Raw genomic sequence first — 25,133 nt, 5'->3', positions numbered from 1 at the left:
ATATTCATTGGAAGGACTGATGCTGAAGCTGAAATTCCAATACTTTGGCCACCTGATGCAAAGAACTGACTCACTGGAAAAGACCCTAATGCTGAGAAAGATTGAAGGTGGGAGGAGAAAGGGACGACAGAGGATAAGATGGTTGGATGGCATCACAGACTCAACGGACAAAAGTTTGAGTAATCTCTGGGAGTTGGTGATGGACAGGGAAGCCTGGCATGCTGCAGTCCTTGGGGTTACAAAGAGTTGGACACAACTGAGCAACTGAACTGATCCTCATTTTATGGATAAAGAAACTGAAGCTCAAGCAGGTTATCAGACTCACTCACAATCACAAGGCAGAAAAGTGAATTTGATTTCACATCTTTTGATTACAAGGAGAATATTTTCTCAATTACATGTTTTTTTTATTATCAGCATACAAAGATAGTAAAACTCCACCCCCAGCATTAGAAAAAATGTTTCCCACATTTGTATATGAATCAGTTGATTCTACTCTCTAATGAAAGAACTGTTGGAGTTGCTTCCCCACTATTAGTTGACTTAGCTTGATTCACTTTTCAGTTCAGTTCAGTCACTCAATCGTGTCCGACTCTTTGAGACCTCATGAATTGCAACACGCCAGGCCTCCCTGTCCATCACCAACTCCCGGAGTTCACTCAGACTCACGTCCATTGAGTCAATGATGCCATCCAGCCATCTCGTCCTCTGTCGTCCCCTTCTCCTCCTGCCCCCAATCCCTCCCAGCATCAGAGTCTTTTCCAATGAGTCAACTCTTCGCATGAGGTGGCCAAAGTCCTGGAGTTTCAGCTTCAGCATCATTCCTTCCAAAGAACACCCAGGACTGATCTCCTTTAGAATGGACTGGTTGGATCTCCTTGCAGTCCAAGGGACTCTCAAGAGTCTTCTTCAACACCACAGTTCAAAAGCATCAATTCTTCGGTACTCAGCTTTCTTCACAGTCTAACTCACATCCATACATCACCACTAGAAAAACCATAGCCTTGACTAGACGGATCTTTGTTGGCAAAGTAATGTCTCTGCTTTTGAATATGTTATCTAGGTTGGTCATAACTTTCCTTCCAAGGAGTAAGCGTCTTTTAATTTCATGGCTGCAATCACCATCTGCAGTGATTTTGGAGCCCCCAAAATAAAGTCTCTCACTGTTTTCACTGTTTCCCCATCTATTTCCCTTGAAGTAATGGGACCAGATGCCATGATCTTCATCTTCTGAATGTTGAGCTTTAAGCCAACTTTTTCACTCTCCTCTTTCTCTTACATCAAGAGGCTTTTTAGTTCCTCCTCACTTTCTGCCATAAGGGTGGAGTCATCTGCATATCTGAGGTTATTGATATTTCTCCTGGCAATCTTGATTCCAGCTTGTGCTTCTTCCAGCCCAGCATTTCTCATGATGTACTCTGCATAGAAGTTAAATAAGCAGGGTGACAATATACAGCCTTGACGAACTCCTTTTCCTATTTGAAACCAGTCTGTTGTTCCATATCCACTTCTAACTGTTGCTTCCTGACCTGCATATAGGTTTCTCAAGAGGCAGGTCAGGTGGTCTGGTATTCCCATCTCTTTAAGAATTTTCCACAGTTTATTGTGATCCACACAAAGGCTTTGGCATAGTCAATAAAGCAGAAATAGATGTTTTTCTGGAACTCTCTTGATTTTTCGATGATCCAGCAGATGTTGGCAATTTGATCTTTGGTTCCTCTGCCTTTTTAAAAACCAGATTGAACATCTGGAAATTCATGGTTCATGTATTGCTGAAGCCTGGCTTGGAGAATTTTGAGCATTACTTTGCTAGTGTGTGAGATGAGTGCAATTGTGCAGTAGTGAGCATTTTTTGGCATTGCCTTTCTTTGAGATTAGAATGAAAACTGACCTTTTCCAGTCCTGTGGCCACTGCTGAGTTTTCCAAACTTGCTGGCATATTGAGTGCAGCATTTTCACAGCATCATCTTTCAGGATTTGAAATAGCTCAACTGGAATTCCATTACCTCCACTAGCTTTGTTCATAGTGATGCTTTCTAAGGCCCACTTGACCTTGTACTGTAAGATGTCTGGCTCTAGGTGAGTGATCATTATGGTTATCTAGGTCATTAAGAGCTCTTCTGTATAGTTCTTCTGTGTATTCTTTCCACCTCTTCTTAATATCTTCTGCTGTTAGGTCCATACCATTTCTGTCCTTTATTGTGTCCATCTTTGCGTGAAATGTTCCCTTAGTATCTCTAATTTTCTTGAAGATATCTCTAGTCCTTCCTATTCTATTGTTTTCCTCTATTTCTTTGCACTGATTGCTGAGGAAAGCTTTCTTATCTCTCCTTGCTATTTTTTGGAACTCTGCATTCAAATGGGTATATCTTTCCTTTTCTCCTTTGCTTTTCACTTCTCTTCTTTACACAGCTATTTGTAAGGCCTCCTCAGACATCCATTTTGCTTTTTGCATTTCTTTTTCTTGCAGATGGTCTTGATCCCTGTCTCCTGTACAATGTCACAAACTTCCGTCCATAGTTCCTCAGGCACTCTGTCTATCAGATCTAGTCCCTTAAATCTATTTACCCTTATGGCAGAAAGTGAAGAACTAAAGAACCTCTTGATGAAAATGAAATAGGAGAGTGAAAAAGTTCACTTAAACCTCAACATTCAGAAAACTAAGATCACGGCATCCAATCCCATCACTTCATGGCAAATAGTTGGGAAAACAGTGGAAACAGTGGCTGACTATTTTTTTGAGCTCCAAAATGGTGATTGCAGCCATGAAATTAAAAAGACTCTTACTCCTTGGAAGGAAAGTTATGACCAACCTAGACAGAATATTAAAAAGCAGAGACATTTCTTTGCCAACAAAGGTCTGTCTAGTCAAGGCTATGGTTTTTCCAGTAGTCATGTATGGATGTGAGAGTTGGACTATAAAGAAAGCTGAGCACCGAAGAACTGATGCTCTTGAACCATGGTGTTGGAGAAGACTCTTGACAGTCCCTTGGACTGCAAGGAGATCCAATCAATCCATCCTAAAGGAAATTAGTCCTGGGTGTTCACTGGAAGGACTGATGTTGAAGCTGAAGCTGCAATATTTTGGCCACCTAATGTGAAGAGCTGACTCATTTGAAAAGACCCTGATGTTGGGCAAGATTGAAGGCAGGAGGAGAAGGGGACGACAGAGGACGAGACGGTTAGATGGCATCACCAATATGAGTTTGAGTGAATCCCGGGAGTTGGTGATGAACAGCAAGGCCTGGCCTGCTGCAGTTCATGGGATCACAAAGAGTGGGACATGACTGAGCAACTGAACTGAAATAAACTGATCAGAGGGCAGCAGGTTGAAAACCACAATCACAGGAAACTAACCAATCTAATCACATGGACCACAACCTTGTCTAACTCAATGAAACTATAAGCCATGCTGTGTAGGGCCACCCAAGACGGACGGGTCATGGTGGAGAGTTCTGACAAAATATGGCCCACTGGAGAAGGGAATGGCAAACCACTTCAGTATTCTTGCCCTGAGAACCCCATGAACAGTATGAAAAGGCAAAATGATAGGACGCTGAAAGATGAACTTCCCAGGTCGGTAGGTGCCCAATATGCTGCTGGCGATCAGTGGAGAAATAACTCCAGAAAGAATGAAGAGATGGAGCCAAGGCAAAAACAACACCCACTTATGGATGTGACTGGTGATGGAAGCAAGGTCCAATGCTGTAAAGAGCAATATTGCAAACGAACCTGGAATGTTAGGTCCATGAATCAAGGCAAATTGGAAGTGGTCAAACAGGAGATGGCAAGAGTGAACGTCGACATTTTAGGAATCAGTGAACTAAAATGGACTGGAATGGGTGAATTTAACTCAGATGACCATTATATCTACTACTGTAGGCAAGAATCCCTTAGAAGAAATGGAGTTGCCCTCAGAGTCAACAAAAGAGTTCGAAATGCAGTACTTGGATGCAATCTCAAAAACGACAAAATGATCTCTCTTCATTTCCAAGGCAAATCATTCAATATCAAGTTAATCCAAGTCTATGCCCCAACCAATAATGCTGAAGAAGCTGAAGTTGAAGGATTCTATGAAGACCTACAAGACCTTTTAGGACTAACACCCAAAAAAGATGTCCTTTTCATTACAGGGGACTGGAATGCAAAAGTAGGAAGTCAAGAAACACCTGGAGTAACAGGCAAATTTGGCCTTGGAGTACAGAATGAAGCAGGGCAAAAGCTAATAGAGTTTTGCCAAGAAAATGCACTGGTCATAGCAAACACCCTCTTCCAACAACACAAGAGAAGACTCCACACATGGACATCACCAGATGGACAACACCAAAATCAGATTGATTATATTCTTTGTAGCCAAAGATGGAGAAACTCTATACAGTCAGCATAAACAAGACCGGGAGCTGACTGTGGCTCAGATCATGAACTCCCCAAATCTAATATGTTTAATTAACCTATCAATGTCATTAAAATGCTCCAATAGCAGAAGTTATAAAAGCAAAATGTTGCTTTCCTACCCCCTTCCTCCCTTCCTTTCTTTATTCCTCAATGTGATCTGAATATAGTATGTGTGCATGATAAGTCGCTTTAGTATAGGTGAGAACAGATGAAAATAGAAAACTGGGCAGAAGTCACTTCATAAAAATGAACAAACACCACCCTGAGCTTTGTACTGACAGCCCCGGTGTGCCATACTGGACTTTTAGCAGGCTAGTAAGATGATCAATTAGTATTTCATAAAAATCCCTTAGGCAAAAATACGGAGACTGGATTATTGAAAGATCAGGACACAGGAGAACAATTGGGAGTTTTTAGTAATATTCCAGGAGAGGAGACTAGAGGGCCCAAGTTATGGCAATAGAATTTGATATTTTAAAGGTAGGTCAAATACTATCCATAATACAGAGGATAAATTTTGAAAAATATGTACAGGATTTCTTATTGATTTATACATGTGGTGAAGGAGAAGGAAGATTCACCTTGATGCTTCACCTATAATGCTTCCATCTGAAATGAGAAATTGTGGAGAAGATGGCACTTAATCTAAATAAAGAATAAAAATGGAGGTAAACAATTAGAAGGAAAGATGATAACTTCAGTGTTAGACATAATGAAATCAGAGTGACTGTAAAGTGTCCAAGAGGAAGGCCTAGTTAATAGCTGTATGTGTGCGCTTACAGAAACAGACTTGGTGGCCATCTCAGAATAAATCGCTGAATCAGGGTTTTACTTAAAATCACACCAAACAAAGAGTTAGAGTTAAAAAGACAGAAGCCAGGTAAAGGACCCTGAGGAACGTGTAATGGGCAAGGAAGACTAGAGAAATCTCAAGAAAGTATAATGAAAATTAGGGTAGAATGATATAACAAAGCCAAAGTAGGATAGAATTTCAAGGAAAATAAGTGGTTAACAGAGTCAAATGCTACAGGGATGAGCGAACAGAAAGAGCAGGAGACATTGCTATTTTACCACTGATCTTATTTAATAAAGGCATGTGAGATCGCACCTAAGTCCAGAACATTCACAAAACATTTCCATGAGAAAAAGTAGATCTTTTTTAGGAGTGCTGAAGAGAAGCACGTGAATGTATTTCAAACAATAACAGGATATTTCAAATTCTCAAAAAAAATGTATTAGGGTGTTCAACCAATGTAAACCGGACTTCAAAAAATTTTGCTTACAGTAGACAATAACCTCATTATGTTCTCCCATAAAATCCCACATGATAATGTGAAAATCAATCATTATTTCCATCCAGGTTTTTGTCTTGCCCAAACCTGGGAGCTAATTTCCAAGTAAATTTCCTAAAGGAACATAAGATAGATAAAAGGGGGCTTGCTTTTAAAAAGCAGCTCAGATAATGTTAATCAGATTCTCTTGCCTCTCATCAAAGGTTTGTTTGGTGTTTTGTTTTTTTCTGTCTCTCATAAATTCTTAGAAGGGCTACTATTAGTGGCAAGGTCAACTTTGCCTTACCACAAGTCACTAATGACTGAATTGGTAACTTGATACCTGAGAAGTCTTTTGCTGTCATACATATATCACCAACTCTTCAGAGGAGTAAGAGAATATGATGCCTTACTAGGACTTGGCCAAGTTAGGGGAGAGTTTCAATCTTATTGAATTCTATATTGCATAGGGGAAATGTGATTGTTTTTTAGCCTATAAATATATTGCCAGGCTGTGCAAGCAGTAAGACATCTCACTCTAGAAAGTCAAATGCTGCAATGTGTCACTTTCAAACTTCTCTCACTGGTCCCAGGAAAATATGTACAGATTTCAAATAAAGTTATTTAAAGTAGATTCTGGTATACAGACACCCACGTACTCCAAAGTTAAATTTTCCAGTTAGACTGTCTCCAGTCAATCTGACCACTTCAAAATGACAGGCAAGCCAGTCAAATAAGCAGTCATAGTGGGCCAAAAATCTGTCAAAATGGTTTGCTTAACTGGTGATTACTTTTTGACTGACTTGAGCAGTCAAGTTAATCAAAACAGTCAAACCAGCTTTCCCCTGTGAACACGGTCTTAGCTCTTCCTGTGTTAGTAGGTGTGCCCTGTGTGTATATTTGAAGAGTTTTATTAAGCTACATTGTTTAAGAGAAACAAGTCAAAAAAGTTGTGAGTAACCAGTTTGACAATTAGGGCTCTCCTCAGAGTTGGACCCCAACATCAGCACTGGGGAAGCAGGCTCACGGGGCCTGCTGAGGGCTCCAGAGGGCGTCAAGGGCAGGGGCAGACAAAGGGAAAGCACCATGGGAGCAGGAAGAAGCCATACGCCCAGCTCCTGACATTTCTTGATTAGAGGACTGAGATGTATTCTGACAGGGGAATGGGCTGGTTGTGCCTTTTGAAATTAAATAAAAACACTTAGAAAGAATCCAAGGCAGGGTTTGGTGACATAGGTATCACTATTGACAGCAGTTTTTGATTCTTGGTGTAAGTAGTCATTTCTGTCAGATGAAAGATAGGCTTTAAGAATCTCCTAAAGAATCTGCCTACAATGCAGGAGATTCGGGTTCATTCCCTGGGCTGGGAAGATCTCCTGGAGAAGGGAATGGCAACCCACTTCAGTATTCTTTCCTGGAGAATTCCATGGGCAGAGGAGCCTAGAGAGCTATAGTCCATGGGGTTGCAAAGGGTCGGACATGACTGAGCGACTAACATACACACACAAGAATCTCCTTAATTTAAAAATGAGGGTTATTTACTTTTTCATCTTGCACAAATGACAACCTTGAACTACAGTCTGATGTCTCCAAAGCAGTGTTAGAGGAGCTGTTAGAATTATAAGTTTTAGAATCAGCCTACCTAATTTCAAAACTGTGCTGATAAGTTGTATGCCTTAGAGGATCTACTCTTATCTGAACACTGGGCACAGTGTGTGTGCTGTGCTTAGTCACTCAGTTGTGTCCAACTCTTTGCAACCCCATGGACTGTAGCCCACCAGGCTTCTCTGTCCATGGGGATTTTCCAGGCAAGAATACTGGAGTGGGTTGCCATGTCCTCCTCCGGGGGATCTTCCCAACCCAGGGATCGAACCCAGGTCTCCTGCATTGCAGGCAGATTCTTTACCTTCTGAGTCACCAGGGAAGTTCAATTAATTTCCAGAATCATTCTGATTACTAAATGACTTAATGTGAGTAAAGCCCTTTCAATGGGAGAAGGTAAGGAGAATTTGTTGTAGAGAAGCATCTGATCAGAAGATGGCCAGCTCAAGTTCACCATAACTGTGAAAGCATCTTATTCAAATAAAAGATTTTTATAAAGTCTAGACTTCTTTTAGTACTTTAATGGGCTTCCCAGTTAGTTCAGCTGGTAAAGAATCTATCTGCAGTTCAGGAGACCCTGGTTCGATTCCTGGGTCAGGAAGATACCCTGGAGAAGGGATAGGCTACCCACTTCAGTATTCTTGGGCTTCCCTGGTGGCTCAGCTGGCAAAGAATCCGTCTGCAACGTGAGAGACCTGGGTTCAATCCCTGGGTTGGGAAGATCCCCTGGAGGAGGACATAGCAACCTACTCCAGTATTCTTATCTAGAGAATCCCCATGGATAGAAGAGCCTGGAGACCTATAGTCCATGGGGTCGTAAAGAGTCAGACATGACTGAGTGACTAAGTACACAGCAGACTTCTTCTATTCTAGGGCTTTACTTTTTTAAAAGTCATTTCCCAATTAATAGTTTTATCATTTAAAATAATTATAATTTCTAATAACAATGTTAATAAGTATATGGCTAAAGTCTCTAGGTCCGCATTCTATGTGGGCATTGAGCTGGGTGATTTACCTTTACTTTCTCACTTAATAATCCTGAAACACAATGTGGTGTATCAGGTTTACACATGAAGAAATTGAATTTCAGTCAAATTACATGACCTCTCTGAGATCACACAGCTAGTTATGACAAAGCTGGCTTTCAAACCTAGTCATTTTGCTTTAAAACCTATGCTCATTCTAATAGACCATGTTTCTAAGAACCTACAGTATAATAAATATCTCATTAGTAATTATATATTTCTGGTTCTTCCAGAAAAGAAGAGTAGCTGATACTGTGGGATTGGGACTTCCTAGAGAGAAACATTTGTCTCTTGAACCTCTGAAGTAAACCAGAAATCAAACCAGTCAATCCTGAATGAAGTCAACCCTGAATGTTCATTGGAAGTACTGATACTGAAGCCAAAGCTCCAGTACTTTGGCCACCTGATGTGAAGAGCTGACTCATTGGAAAAGACACTGATCTTGGGTAAGATTGAAGGCAAAAGGAGAAGAGGGCAGCAGAAGATGAGATGGTTAGACAGCATCACTGACTAAGTGGACATGAATTTGAGTAAACTCTGGGGAATGGTGGAGGACAGGGAAGCCTGGTATGCTACAGTCCATGAGGTTGCGAAGAGTTGGACACAACTTTGCGCTGAACAACAATAGAGGAATCAGGATGATTGAACACTGACCTGGCATGTCCAGATCCCATGTTCCTCCAACTTTTTACACTGTTACTTTGAGTTCCAAAAATTAAAAAAAAAAAAATTTAAAGCTGTCTGGAAGACAAAACCCAGATTCCAAAAGAGTTAGAGCTAGAAAGGATTTTAAAGATTAAGTAAGAAAATAAGAGGTAGAAGATCTCATTAATTGAAGATGGCTCAAGAATCAATTAATTGCCTGAAAACTAAGCAAGTCTATGCAATCAAAACTATTTCATGGCATATTCTTGGGTAATTTTTCTGTCATTGATAGAAGTAGTAACCTCAGAGAATAATGTACAAAAAATCTAAACTCTGAAGGAGCATGAATGAATGATATGTCTGGGGAAAGCCCAGCCTTTCAGCTAAAACTCAACATACAGATTGTAATCCAACATACAGGATTAACATCTCAGGAGACTTGCCCTGGGTCATTTCAACTCTCTGTGATGCCTTATTCTCTAGATGGAAATAAAAACAGTGAACTCTCTTAAATGTGCCCTATGGTCTGATTAAAGATTGAAAAGGTCTCTAAAAATCCACAGCACTCCCAGGGAAAAATGCTAAATATCATTATAGTTACTACACCAAATGCCATAATTTGGTCTCCTCAGATTCCCTTTTTATGTAGATTCCATCAAACTCTGACTTTTGACTTTTTGCCTCTCTGACCAAATCTCCAATGACAAAGCAAAGGGAAATGTTGAGGCAATTAGTGGGAAATGGAAGCAATTAATTCCCTTTTTTAGTGGAAACCTGGCCTCTGTGAACCAGTTTAACCAAAAATAATCAATGACCTTTCTCTGACCAAACTGAAGCATATCTACGTGATATTTGTCACTGGTTATCCATCTACTGCTTCAACATTAATGAGTCTCTTCACTTCGCCCCTTTCTTTTATGAAATAGAGCCATCTATTCTGGTCCCTTGTTACCTCTACAACTGGTATTTTTGCAAATTTAATGCAGTCCAAGACCTCATTATCCATGTTTAAGCCTAGAAACCACTTCTTAAATAGCTGTGATTTCTGATTTCCCCCCATCCTTGTCCTTTGAACTGTTTCCCCTTCTCTGCTTTAAAGATCGGATCTTGTTCAAAATGAGTAAAGTAGAACAACAAATATAAAGTTTAAATTTAAAAGTTCCTCAGAAAACACTATAGAATTTACTTAGGGAAGATCCCCTGGAGAAGAGAATGGCTACCCACTCCAGTAGTCTTGCCTGGAGAATCCCATGGACAAAGGAGCCTGGTGGACTACAGTCCATGGGGCTGCAAAGAGTCAGACATCACTGAGCAACTAACACACACAAAGCCTATATAGAATTAGATTCAGGTCGCTGCCCCATCACTTACCCACTGGTCACCTTGGGAAAGTCACCTATCCTTCAGAAGCCTCACTTTTCTCAGCAATGTAAAGAGTGGGACTTGCCTTAAGACCATGTCAGGCTCAAATAAGGTGATAAAGTCTTTAGTATATGATGAAAGCTCAGTGGATGATAACTCTAGGGAAGAGAAGAGATGATTTCATGTACAATATCTGATTTTGATACTCACTGAAACTCCTACAATGACTGAACTCAAGCAGAAGTATTATAGTTAATATTCTACTGTCTTTCTTTTATCCCTCAGAAGAGGTCTTAATGTTTGAGCTTATGCATTTACTTTATAAATTCTTTCCTTCTTCTAGCATATTATGGGATATTTTACTTGTTATTTTGTCCTTACTGTTTGTTTTGTCTTTGGACAAATATATCTTAAGTAATTGGTTAGAGGTTGTGTTATATATTTCACTGGGTATGTTCAGTGGGGCTGAATCTAAATGAATTTAGATACTACCTAGTGAAAGGTCTCCTTCTGAAACAAATAGAAATGAGAATGAACTGACAATATATTTTTGGAAAATACGGAAAAGTAGATATGACCTATGACGAAAAGCCAAGTTATGCAGAGTTGCTTTTTTCTCTACTTTGTTTTGCTCTGAGAGCTCTGTCCTAAAGCAGAGTCCTCCAAGGCTATTTTCGTAGGAGAGGATATATGAGATAGTAACCCCTGATTATGTTTTGTGCTCTATAAATCTGTCATAAATGTGAGATTACGGATCACATAGGGAGAAGCAGACAAGTCCTCCCTTTGGGTTGTGACCTAGATTTCCAATCTTAGAGCTCTCATGACCAATCTAAGTTTGATATCCCTGGAATAAATTTAGAACTACCCCTCAAGCATGGGAGATTTAAACCTTAACACCACCAGACCCCTCTTCCTTCACACTCAAGCTCAGCCTCAGCCCTTCATTCACTCTCCAAGCTATGTATTAATTCAATTTAAAACATTCAGTAAACACTCCCCCCTCCCAAACACACAGACTTATTCAAAGTCACATGGCAAGTTAGTAGCAAGCTAAAAATGCTGAACTTCTGACTTCCTATTTTACAGTGTGTTCTATCAGCTCTAAACCAAGCAACCACAAAGAAATCACTGAATCATTTGCAAATATTTGCTTGGCCCACTGTTTGGGAGCTAATTTGTGTTCAGTTTAAGTGGTTACTTCTACAGTGAAAAAGGACAGTTCATCACCTTTGATTTTCTTATGATGTTCTATCATATTTTTAGCAAAGATCTTATCTTCTGTTCTTGCCAGAGGTACAAACAATCACTTTACAAAGTATTACCTACATACTTGTCCTTGCTGGCTTAATATACAGGAGGACTCTATAAACAAAATCTAAAACATGACTTTGGTCTTTCGTCCCACCAATCCATGTTCCAAATGGCCAGGGATAACCTTGATTAAAACACAATCAGATCAAGTTACTCTTGTTAAAATCATATAACCTTTAAAAGCATAGCTCTTATGATCTGCCCCTACCTTAATTCTCCAGCTCTTCTTTATGTTATTCCCCACAATGATTCCAAGCTCTAATCAAAGACCCCTGAATATGCCATGCTTTTCACACGTCTGCTCTGATGGAAAGAGCAAATCATCCATCATGTGAAAAGTACCTTACATACGTGCAGGACAATCAGAAGCTTTAGAAGAGGACAAGTGATTGACAAAATGGAGCAAAACATTTGAGAGAATGACTAGAGGATCAGATGTTTCTTAGCCTAAGACTAACTAAGGAGAAGGCTAAAAGTTTATCAGACCTTAAAATCTAATGGTAAAAATTCTACTAACAAAACTTCTGTTGCAGACCTCAGTAGTTCAGTTCAAATCTATTTGAATTTACACAAGATCAAAGGTAGCAGAGAATGTCAAAATCCTAACTGTTGAGGAATTCCCTGCAAGCACTAGCTGAGAGCATTACCTGCCTATAGACAGATTTTCAAGACAAATAGGTAGTGCTGTAGATTTTTTAAGCGTATGGAAAGATGTTTGATAGAACCAGTTTTCACCAGTGGAGGTAAAAAGAGATACAGTCAAATGCCTGATTGAACAGATAACCCTAGCTCAAATTCTTACTTGGAAATACATCTAAGGAAGCTAAATATCTTTCAGAAATTAGTTGCTCATGAATTTACAAACTTCTGTATTAGAAACATGTTTGCAAAAGAAAGAATAAAGAAAGGGAGGAACAGAAGGATTCGTGGCTCAGTGGAAGAAGCTAGAAAGTGAATTACAATCTGTTCCAGTACATTGGCTAAGGAGGAATGTTTCAGGAACGACAAGAAATGATTTGGAAATAGTCTTCCATGGTAACTCTTGGGAATGAAGTAAGGAGACATGGGAATTCAAATTAAAACTCAATCTCTTTCCCAGATTCATTCCCTTCAACTGTCTTTTTTAGCTCTTTTTTGAAACCCACATGTTCTTTCAAACTTAAGGTGATAAAAAGAAAAACAGCATCCTAATAGGCTTTAAGGTCATTTAGCTCAACCTCTAGCTGTATCCTAAGAACAATAACAAAATTAGAACCTAGGACTTACTTTTTTTAACCAATCTGTTCTTAAAACTGGTCATCTAAAGAAATTCTACAATCTATTGTACTATCTCACTTTTCAATAACACAGATCCCTCAATTTTCCTAATGTTTAGCAGATGTACTAAGTTGCTTCAGTCTTGTATGACTCTTTGTGACCCTATGGACTGTAGCCTGCCAGGCTCCTCTGTCCATGGGATTTTCCAGGCAAGAATACTGGAGCATATTGTTATATCCTCCTTCAGGGGATCTTCCCGACCCAGGGATCGAACCCACGTCTCTCATGTCTCCTGCATTGGCTGGCATGTTCTAGCTCCACCTACAATACATTCGCATACCGTTCTTATTTGCTGATAAGCAATGGGACAAGATTTAAATTATCTATCATCAGCTAAGTTCTCACAAGCAAAATGTCTGCCAATTTTGGTATATCGCCAGACACCTACACACTGATTTACAGATTCCTTAACAGGCTGGAAATTCATATCTAACCAAAATTAAGAATATTTTTGTACATTATTAATATTCATTTTTCTACAAAACTATTGTTAAAGTCTCCCTTCACAAGTTATGTTTTCAAAAACACTTGTGATTCTTACACTTCCTCATACATCTTCGGCTATCTATGCTTCACTGACTCTTCTTCCTGATCTTGGTAAATATAATCAATAAAACCTGAGCAACTATTTTGCATTATTCATTTCACTATTCACTTGTTTTGTTTTAGCGAACAGTGTAAATTTTGCAATCTGCTATTTGTAGACATGACTTCTGTGGATCTGCTATCACTCCATTGCTTAATCTAACATTTTTTACTATAAAGAATTAATCAGATTTGCCTCTGTGAAGAATCTGGCATGTTGAATGAATTTCATTTTGTACACTTATTTTTAGAAAAATAAAATTGAATTTTATTTATACATTGATTAATAAAGAATCCATTATATTTCCACATGTATGTTTAATACTTTATTAGTATCCATAGTTATTCTTTAGAATCATATTTCATTAGTTTATTTGCAACTATTGTATAAGAATATTTTATTTCTTTCAGTTTCTCCTTTTCTTATTTCTCCTTTCTAACTATTCAAACCGTTGTTTTAAAAATTATTTCCACTTTCAAAATTACTACAATTTCTGAAAATGTCACTAATGCTAGGATATTCTTGTCTGGAATATTCCATGGACTGAAGAGAAATTTCCATCAGATTTAAATATCTCATATTATTTTGGTTGTCTAAAACATAATAAATCCTTGTGTCACAGTCTTTAAAATTAAGCTGATTTTGAATGAACTTTTTTCAGTTTGTCTCATTTTTGACATCAGCTGCAACTTCCAGTTCAACAAAATTACACATACATTGAAATACTCTACTCCTTTGTAATGAAACAGAAATCTTTTAAGAAAAGTAATGGTAATCAAACCAAAGACATATACAACATGAAAATTATCTCTATTCCATCTGGTTTATAGCTAAAAAAAAGTTTTTATTCTCAAGCTGGAGATTACAAAGTTTGGCCTATTTTAAGGTAGCTTCTACCAAAAAAGTAAAAGATTTAGTATTAATTCAAAATTTACTTCAAAGTGTAAAGCTAGACTCAGATTCACCTAAAATAGAAGTGAAGCGGAATTGTCTAAATAATCTTGATAATGAACTCCATATTCTGCTTCACTTTGTTTTGTTGACACAGCCTGAATAGGGAAGAACTGTGAAGGTTATTTTAAAGTCTCTTAACTTTAAATGAATTTCTAGTAAATAAGTTACTAAAAAGTTATCGAAAATGAATTAAAGATTATCTCAGGTTTATTTTCTTCTCAAAATGTCTATTCCCAATTAAACATTTTAAGATGTTACTAAAAGCATGGGTTATAATTCATATAAACAAATATATACAAAATATATGTGTATTTATGTGCATATATATACAAATATATATATAATCTTTCAGTCCCTACTACAACTCTGCTAATTATTACAATTAAAAACTATGACTAATAAAGTAATTGAAAACTATTATAATAAAAAGTTATTGCTTTGGGATATTTGACATCCCCTATACAAATTTTTCAGATTCAAATTTTCATAAAAAACAGAATAACTTTGATGCTTGAAAAATAGCATATGCTAAAGTACTATCTGATATTATTTCTGCTCTGAAGAGTACTCATATTTTCTTACATTTAAAAGCCAATAAAATATATATTGCTAAAATGTAAACAGAAATTAACATTTACTCATAAAATAACATATAAGATGCAATAAAATGTCAAATCATGTTCCAATTTAGTAAATACTCTAGAATATTAAACTGAAAGAAGAAATTGCTTTGGTTATGAAATAAAACAGTGATTTCTACATCTTGATTAAAATAAGGCATTAATAGAGTTTTAGATATATTTTACCCAAATTACAGAAAATCACAGCTCAACTACTATAACATCCTGATACCCAGTGATCATGCAAGATAAAACTATAATTATCAGTAAGCCACAAATATCAAAGTAAAGCAGATATTGATTAGACTCCGCTTTCACAGTTTAAAGTACAGAAAATTAACTTGTCAGTTTGGTTACCTACCAGCAATGATTGGATTCTATCAGTGTTATTACCTTTACAAACAGCAACAAATTATAATCACTCTTCCCATAATATAAGCACCATGCTAAAAGAGACAACCAAAGTAAACGACACAATCATGAATAATGAATAGTTTGGGCTGGTTGGAATCCACTTAGTTGAGGAAAGAGAAAAGAGAAGTGGCTCATTAGGGCATTTCCTGAACCTTGGTTGGAATTTCAGTTAAGGAAGAAGAAATGACACAGCAGTTTCACACTGGGGACTTCCTTTCTTTATCTGAAATATGCTACCAACTTGAGAAAGAGCACTCCAACAAAAGTCTCCCCAGTAATGTGGTCAGAATAAAAGCTCTCATTGATCCCATTGCCCATAATCAACATTTCTTCCCAGAATATGCACAAGCAGTAAATGGTTGTTATCAAAGTAGACTAAGATCCCATCTTTATTGCATCATATTAAGTCTCACATTTAATATTTCTTCAACAAACTGACCTGCACTGATTTCCAGTTTTTAAGAATTGCACTTTTGTTGAGAGTATTAATAGATTTTGAGTTTCTGCTTTAGGCCATCAATTTTCCCATATTTCATATAATCACATTTTCCTTACATATGATTTTGCCCTCAAATTCTAGGATAACTTTAATCTTGTACAGCAATATTTTATCTCCCTGTGTGGATGGAAGATATTTAATTCAGCTTACAAGATTTCTAATTTATTATTATTAACATCCCAATGTGATCTATATTTTTAAGAGACATGAGTACCGGTTACTCACTCACTGCCTTTTATAAAAGAAACATCTAAAGAAGTCTCATTTCCTTTATCAGTTACCTACATGAAAGTAAAAATCTAAAGATACATCTTTGTTCCTACACTACAATTTGTGCTATGAAACTTTGCATTTATTTTATAATAGTTACATCATTACATATAGTATAATTACTGAAGTTTCATGCAAAGATTACATTCAAATTCTTCCTACCCTTGTGTTTTATAAAAATCATGCAATTAAATTGACATTTATGTTTGTCAAACAGTGAAGGCTATATAACAATGTCTCAACACTGTGTCTTCCATGAAGAAATGCAAAACTATTGAGCAAAAATTTTTAAAGTTCTCTCATCATCAATAATTTTTGAGCCATTTTACAATTTCTGATGGTGTTCTGATACATTTAAATCTTTTAAGGTGATGGGAAGGAGTAAATACTTATTTCAGAGTAAAATTAATTTTGGAAATTAAGAAACACTTTTAAGAAAGAGAAACACTGAGATTTTGACTTTAGATTGAAATATAGTTTAAAACACATTTGTGGGATTCATAAGTGCTGAAGCTCTATTACTATAAAGGCATACATTTTGGTTTCTGAAAAGTTAGAAATGAATGGATACACACTCCTGAAGCAAAAGCCACCAATGTGTTAATGGTGCTTATATGCTAATGGTGTTCCAGTGGAACACTTAAGATATTTAAAAAATTTTTGTTTACCTATAGCTTCTACTACTAAGTCACTTCAGTCGTGTCCAACTCTGTGCGACCCCATAGACGGCAGCCCACCAGGCTCCCCTGTCCCTGGGATTCTCCAGGCAAGAACACTGGAGTGGGTTGCCATTTCCTTCTCCAATGCATGAAAGTGAAAAGTGAAAGTGAAGTCGCTCAGTCATGTCTGACCCTCAGCGACCCCATGGACTGCAGCCTTCCAGGCTCCTCCATCCATGGGATTTTCCAGGCAAGAGTACTGGAGTGGGGTGCCATTGCCTTCTCCAATAATAAATATATTTGTTACTTATATTAAAATATAGTTTTAGTTTTAAAAATAATTTGTGCACCAAAATGTTTAGGGATAGTTTGCTACTGTGTATGATACTGTGATAAAATAAGAAATAAATATTTGGACTTCATTCATGGTTCCTGGTTCACGGTTCCTAACAGGGATGAGAGAAGCACCTTTTGTTAATCATGCTGCTAATCTGCTAAGTCACTTCAGTCATGTCCGACTCTGTGCGACCCCATAGACGGCAGCCCACCAGGCTCCCCCGTCCCTGGGATTCTCCAGGCAAGAACATTGGAGTGGGTTGCCATTTCCTTCTCCAATGCATGAAAAGTGAAAAGTGAAAGTGAAGTCGCTCAGTCATGTCCGACTCCTTGCGACCCCATGGACTGCAGCCTACCAGGCTCCTCCATCCATGGGATTTTCCAGGCAAGAGTACTGGAGTGGGGTGCCATTGCCTTCTCCATGTTAATCATAAAAGCCCCTTTCAACCATACATGAATTTATGTTGAAGAAGTGATTTCATGGTCCCCAAAATAGCTTCTGCATGAGGACTGGTTTTCAGTGGAACCAACCACATGATTGTGCTTAGTTGCTCTGTCATGTCCAACTCTTTGTGATCCCATGAACTGTAGCCAGATGCCTCTGTCAGTGGAGATTCTCCAGAATACTGGAATGGGTTGCCATGCCCTCCTCCAGGGGATCTTTCCAACCCAGGGGTTGAATCCAGGTCTCCTGCATTGCAAGTGGATTCTTTACCCTCTGAGCCATCGGGGGAGCCCAACCACATGATTAGTCTTTCTAAATCACAGATTTGATCAGTTTATTCTCCTTAGTGATAAACATCAGAAACTTCCTACTGCTTAAACGATTCCCATTCCTCTAGAATAGCATATAAAAGTCCTCACAACCAAATCTAAATCTGGATTTCAAGCTTCATCATAAACTTCCTTCCTTCCTTCTACTTGAAAGTAAAAGTGAAAGTCACTCTGTTGGACTCTTTGCAACCCCATGGACTATACAGTCCATGGAATGTTTCAGGCCAGAATACTGGAGTGGGTAGCCTTTTCCTTCTCCAGGGGATTTTCCAAACCCCAGGATCAAACCCAGGTCTCCTGCATTGCAGGCAGATTCTTTACCAGCTGAGCCAAAAGGAAAACCCAAGAATACTAGAATGGGTAGCCTAGCCCTTCTCCAGTGTCTCTTCCCAATCCAGGAATGGAACCAGGGTCTCCTGCATTGCAGGCCATTCTTTACCAACTGAGCTACCAGGGAAGCCCTACTACTAAGAATTCTATGAATTTATTCTACTTAGAATGTCCTAATGCAAGACTCTCTTTTTTTTCAAACTGTAAATTGTATCTGACCTCCTGTCTATAAGCTTCCTTTGAAACATAAGAGTTAAATGCTCTTGAGTGGGTGAAAAGATGGAACTTAACACATCTAAATATAATAAGTATTAAAGTCAGTATATTTTAATTCCAAATAAATTTATAAATTCAATATAATATCAATCAAAATTCTAGTTATATTCTATTGGTATTTCTATTATTATTTACTAAAAAAAATGAAAAACATAGCCAAAATATTTTGAAAATAAAAAATAATGTGAAGAAGGACTTGACCAATGAGATACTGAACATACTGTAAAACTACACTAATTAAAACAGTTTGCTGCTAACATACAGTAGATAGAAAACTCAAACCTAAATTTTTAGAAATTTAGTATATATTGAAGATTGCATTTCACATCAGTAGGAAACATATTTCTCAATAAATATTTTAAGGGTAAACAGCTAAAATGGGTAGACAGAGACCCATACTTCTACTACACCAAAAATTTAATTTCAAAATCTTAAAGATACAAATATAAAATTTTAAAAATCACCCTCCAAAATGTGACTATTTTGTAATCCATAAAGTAGAGAAAAATATCAAGAAATTCTAACATATTTGAGCACATAGAGATTAAAACCTCTTTTAATAAAGAAATATTTTTAATGACTAACAAAAAAACCTGAGGAAATGAAATCATATAATATGTAGGTAATTGTTACACTGTATTATCAAGATTTGATTATTTATCTTCTTACCTGAAAATATATTGCTGAACTGGATCATAACATTCTCTTCTTTGTATTAGTAATTCTTAGTTTCATGACACTGAAAATTATGTAAAACGCTTAGACTTATTCCAGGCAGGGAGAAAAAGACCTGGGATATTTAGACCCCTAAAGCCATTAGTCATTGGTTTTAGGCTGCCTTCATGGGAACATTAAATCCCAAGCATACCCTGCCCAAGTTACACCTTAGCAAAGTGGAATCTGTCATGCTGAGGGCAGCCTTCTGACAAACTTCCCTTGCAGATGGTTGGAAGACTGAGATGATAAGTAGTATATGAGAGTATAGACAGAACATGGACAGCATATGCTCTAAGTACTTAGAATTAGGCCTGTCACACAGTCCTATAGACAGTATATGTTAGGTACTAAGAATATTGTGTTCTTCACAATAGCTTCTCCATCAAAATCAGTACTTTATATATTTATTTATTAGTCACTAATAAGCTTCTACTGGCTGTCTACCTGCAGAAGGAAATGACAACCCACTCCAGTATTCTTGCCTGGAGAATCCCGTGGACAGAGGAACCTGTTGGGCTGCTGTCCATTGGGTCACACAGAGTCAGACACGACTGAAGCGATGTAGCATGCGTTCATGCATTGGAGAAGGAAATGGCAACCCACTCCAGTATTCTTGCCTGGAGAATCCCAGGGACAGAGGATCCTGGTGGTCTGCCATCTATGGGGTCACACAAAGTCAGACATGACTGAAGCAACTTAGCAGCAGCAGCAGCAGCAGACTGTCTACCATGTATCAGGCAGTATACTATCCAGACAAGCTGCTGTGATCCTTATCCTCAAGGAAACTAAAAATCAAATAGAATTTGGAAGATAAATTTTCCACTATTTAAATTAGTTAAAGGCAGAAAAACAGCAATATATGAAATAGCAAACAAAAATGATGTAAAGAATAAATGGGTTGTTTTCTTATACCTGATTTTGTGAAGGAACAGGATATCGAAATGAGAAATGCCACAAAAGTAGAGAATACTTGGTTTCTAAAATCAAACATATTTGGGGGCACTAGGGTAACAATAAGTAATAGGTAATATCTAAAATAAATAATATTTAAGTTAAAAACATATAAATAGACCATAGAGGGAAAAAGTGCTGTTTGCCACATGGCAGCTAATGTACTTTTTGGAAATGGACTCAGAAAATAGTTCTACAAGTAAGCAGAAAGCAGACAAGAAGTTAGCATACTAGCTCTTCAAACAGGAAAAGGAAAAAGAAAAATGCATTCATTGTAACTTCAGCTTGCTTTCATAGAAGTCTCAAAGGTAAAAGATTATTGGTAAAAAACTATTTTCAATGGCAACTGATTTTATTCATATACACCATTATGCCCACAAGTGTCTTTTTTCTTACCAACAAGTACCCTAGTTTAAGACAACTATTAATTTTTGAAAAACTTCAGCCTGATAAACCCTGAAGATATCTAACTTCTCCTTTAAAAAGCTAAATTCAAAGAAAAGATATAACTCTTCTAAGAAGTTTGGAGAAAATTTTCAGAATCAATATTACCATAGAAAATAAATGAACAAAATCAGATATGAGTATATAAACCTGGGATTTATATGTCAAATGGCAACCCACTCCAGTGTTCTTGCCTGGAGAATCCCAGGGACGGGGAGCCTGGTGGGCTGCCATTTATGGGGTCACACAGCATCAGACACAACCGAAGTGACTTAGCAGCAGCAGCCACACCAGCATGAATAGAAAATTTCCTTTTACAGAGACTAATATTATCATTAAGCCCTTTGACTTAGCAGCAGCAGCCACAGCAGCATGAATAGAAAATTTCCTTTTACAGAGACTAATATTATCATTAAGCCCTTTGCCAAATAATATTGATTATTTGAAAGTCAGATTTCATTACCAGTTTGGAGAAGTACATAAATTAGAAAGTGAACTGTCCCTGGTTTTATGTAATTACTCCAAACTTTGCCTTTATAGCACTTTAAGATAAACACTAAATATCAAATCTGATCTTAAATTCCAATATCATATAAGATTTACAGACTACCTAACAAATAGGCATTTATCCCACTAAAATATAACATTGAAATGTATCTAGATTTCTATTGCTTCACTAGCACACTAGCAAGTGTAGTATATGTAAATTTTTAATATATCTTTTAAAACTGCATTTAAGTTTTATTCGATGAAAGTTATGATGTCCTTAATAAGAAACACACCAGACACATGGGTTGTGAAACATTGTAAAATCAGTATAAATATACAACTGTAATAGTAGTGCTGTTTCAGTTCTAAAATGCTCTTCATCTACTTCAATGAACTTTAGAAACATTAACTCATCATTCCACAGTGTCAGCAGAAGTGCATGATTAACATTGCTCCATGAGAAATGGAGAATCAAATGCCTTTCACAAGTTTTTCTGTCCCCAACAAATCAGTTTTCAAGAACAAGGAGTCTCTACAAACTTTTAAGGCAGTAATATAATTTAATTCTTCTATGATGCCAAGGGCTTTAAGATTTCTCTAGAGCTTATATTTAATCTTGGCATACACTAGAGCATTAAACAAGAGCCAGTTCTTCTAAAAATTATGAAATAGGCAAAATTTGTCTTAAACATGCAATCTCTTTTCTCCCTTTTGCCAGATAGGTGCCATGATCCCTTATCATCTCCCTACTTTGCCACCATCTAAAACTATTTTTAGGAAACTCTCTTCTTATTTCATTATGTACTTTATCCACCAAGGTGTAAATGACTAATAAGACTTAAAATATTCTCTTTCTCCAAAGATTTGCATTTAGAAGGTAATAAATCCTTAAGGTGAAGAGGGAAGATAAATTCAAAATTGGGAAGGGAAGAATATATATAAAATTCCAGAAATCAAAAATATTCCATGGAGGCTACCATCTAATCTATACTCAGACAAGACAATGTATTTATTATCCATGAAATAAGTAAAAGTATAAAGCTTCTTCCTTTGTAATGTTGCTGCTGCTGCTGCTAAGTCACTTTAGTCGTGTCCGACTCTGTGTGACCCCATAGACCGCAGCCCACCAGGCTCTCCTGCCCCTGGGATTCTCCAGGCAAGAACACTGGAATGGGTTGCCATTTCCTTCTCCAATGCATGAAAGTGAAAAAGTGAAAGAAAAATCGCTCAGTCGTGTCCGACTCTTAGCGACCCCGTGGACGGCAGCCCACCAGGCTCCTCCATCCATGGGATTTTCCAGGCAAGAGTACTGGAGTGGGGAGCCATTGCGGGGAGTTCCAAATGAGATGGTATTTCCCATGATTGACATTGCAGCTCCCTAGAGACAAGAGAAACGACAATTCTTTTACAGTCTGCAAAAACTGTACAGTTGCTCTCTGCTAGACAAGGGAGGTGGAGAAGGCAACAGCAACCCACTCCAGTACTCTTGCCTGGAAAACCCCATGGACGGAGGAGCCCACCAGGCTCCCTCCCTGGGATTCTCCGGCAGAACATGAGTGAGTGGGTTGCTTCTCTCCCTTTCCTGCAAAGGAAAAGTGAAAGTGGAAAGTCGCTCAGTCTCCGTCCTTGCGACCCCATGGACTGCAGCCTACCAGGCTCCTCCATCCATGGGATCAGAAGAGTACTGGACAGTCTGCAAAAACTGTACAGTTGCTCTCTGCTAGACAAGGGAGGTGGAGAAGGCAACAGCAACCCACTCCAGTACTCTTGCCTGGAAAATCCCATGGACGGAGGAGCCTGGTAGGCTGCATGCAGTCCATGGGGTCACTAAGAGTCGGACACGACTGAGCGACTTCACTTTCACTTTTCACTTTCATGCATTGGAGAAGGAAATGGCAACCCATTCCAGTGTTCTTGCCTGGAGAATCCCAGGGACGGGGGGAGCCTGGTGGGCTGCCGTCTATGGGGTCGCACAGAGTTGGACACGACTGAAGTGACTTAGCAGCAGCAGCAGCAGACAAGGAGGAAAGATATGCTGTGGTAACAAATAACTCCAGAGTGTTAAAAACAAAACATTATTTTATACTCTGTGGATTGAGGCTGTAGTGGGTATGGCAACCCACTCTGGTAATCTTGCCTGAAGAATCCCATGGACAGAGAAGCCTGATAGGCTACAGTCCATGGGGTCGCAAAGACTAGGACACAACTGAAGCAACTTAGCAGGCACATGGACTTAGGAAAGAGGAGGGGTGAAGAAGGAGGACTCTGTTACATACAGTTACTTAGGAACCCAGGGTAATAGAAGGGGCTTCCCTGGTAGCTCAGTTGGTAAAGAGTCCGCCTGCTATGCAGGAGACCGAGGTTCGATTCCTGGGTGGGGAAGATCCACTGGAGAAGAGATAGACTACCCACTTCACTATTCTTGGGCTTCCCTTATAGCTCAGCTGGTAAAGAATCCGCCTGCAATGTGGGAGACCTGGGTTCAATCCCTGGGTAATAGGGGTAAAAGAATAATTGAGGTTCCATCTCCATATGTGCCTTCAAAACCACTGAGGCAGGCAAACTGTAGTGAACCATATGCATGTTCTTCAAGCTTCTACAGGAAGTGAGACCCATCACTTCTGTTTATCATTCATTGACCAAAGCTGTCAATGATCATATCTATTTCAAAGGAAATTAACTTGCAATCCTTCCATATATTGAGAGAACTGGAATATTTGTCATTAGGACCAGTGACTATAAAACTCTTCTAATAGACTAACTTATCAACATTTTTTTTTCCCCAGGAAATCACTCTTTAGTAAAATTTAGTCCTTCTATAATATCACTAAGAACTAAATCCAGTCCTTCAAACAAAAGCTATGAGCTATATTCTGAAACTCATTATAAATACAAATAAGAAAAGAGAGCAGTTACAGGAATAAGGAATAAGGAGGAAGTGGATCGGCAGAAAGATGGAGATGATAATTTTGATTATCATGATTTGGGGAGATAAAAACTAAAATAAAACTCTCTGAATGAATATATGTGTGTTTATCAGTATTATTATTATATTTTTTAAGATCTATGTCAAAAACACCTTCCAGAATCTACCCTCAAGGAAAGAACTGTCATCTTTCAAAGGAGTGTAAAAATATGAGACACTGCAACTTCATATTTTGCTATAAAAAAACATAAAGTTTTCCTGAGGAAACTATAATACTTATAACAACATTATAAATTTTAAAAGAATAGAATCTGGAAACATAATAAGCTCAGAAATAAAGTATATATATATAAATGTTTTTCTTATTTTCATTTGGAAGGTTTTTAAAATTCCTTTAGAGATTTGAAAAAAATACCCATGCATACCAAAAAAAAAATCATCAAAGCATACTTCTTATTTTAATTTATAATTTTTGGTTGACATTTTTAACTATGATAAAACTACACCCTGTCAAAGTAAAAGAAAAAGAAATAGAAGTGGGAAAGGGGAAGTAAGATTGTCTTGTTCCTCAAGTAAGACAGGAATTGTCAAATAATCTACAAAATCTAGATGTGACCTAGACAAAGAGAATAGATTGAAGCCAGGTATAAATGTTCTCTTGGGGTTAATTCATACTCATGGGGACAAGAAGTGCCAGTGGTCAGTGGTATTTAACTTTGGTCAGTAGGTGCATCATGATGTGGGAATAGGACAAAAGAAAATGAGACTCATGGGACTTCCATAAAGGTGTCAAAAAATGCCAAGAAAATGATGACACTGGCAGGAATAGGCTTTTTGAATGGATATTAAGCAATAGTCTTGTTTAATGGATAACGTTTTAGGAATTAGCCATATAATTTGTTTTTATTTAAAGCTTTTTTAAAAAATGTATACAGATGGTTCCGAACTTACAATGGT

General features: G+C 37.8%; 1 protein-coding gene across 8 annotated transcripts in view; it reads right to left on the bottom strand.

Annotated features, from left to right (window-relative positions):
* The window catches only part of TFEC (transcription factor EC), a 219,549-nt gene that overhangs the window by 80,256 nt on the left and 114,160 nt on the right, over nucleotides 1-25,133 (bottom strand). The window contains exons 1-3 of one of the 8 annotated variants that reach the window (XM_061414054.1): nucleotides 15,453-15,618; nucleotides 11,634-11,738; nucleotides 10,310-10,458 (exon numbers count right to left, since the gene is read on the bottom strand). The exons of 3 other annotated variants lie outside the window; for them this stretch is intronic. The gene's annotated coding sequence lies outside the window, so the exon portion shown is untranslated. 4 more of the 8 variants (XM_061414055.1, XM_061414053.1, XM_061414052.1 and 1 more) reach the window with 4 other exon arrangements.

The sequence above is a fragment of the Bos javanicus genome, chromosome 4 (assembly GCF_032452875.1).
Source record: "Bos javanicus breed banteng chromosome 4, ARS-OSU_banteng_1.0, whole genome shotgun sequence".
Lineage (NCBI taxonomy): Eukaryota > Metazoa > Chordata > Mammalia > Artiodactyla > Bovidae > Bos > Bos javanicus.
This window is presented reverse-complemented; position numbering and strand designations above follow the sequence as displayed.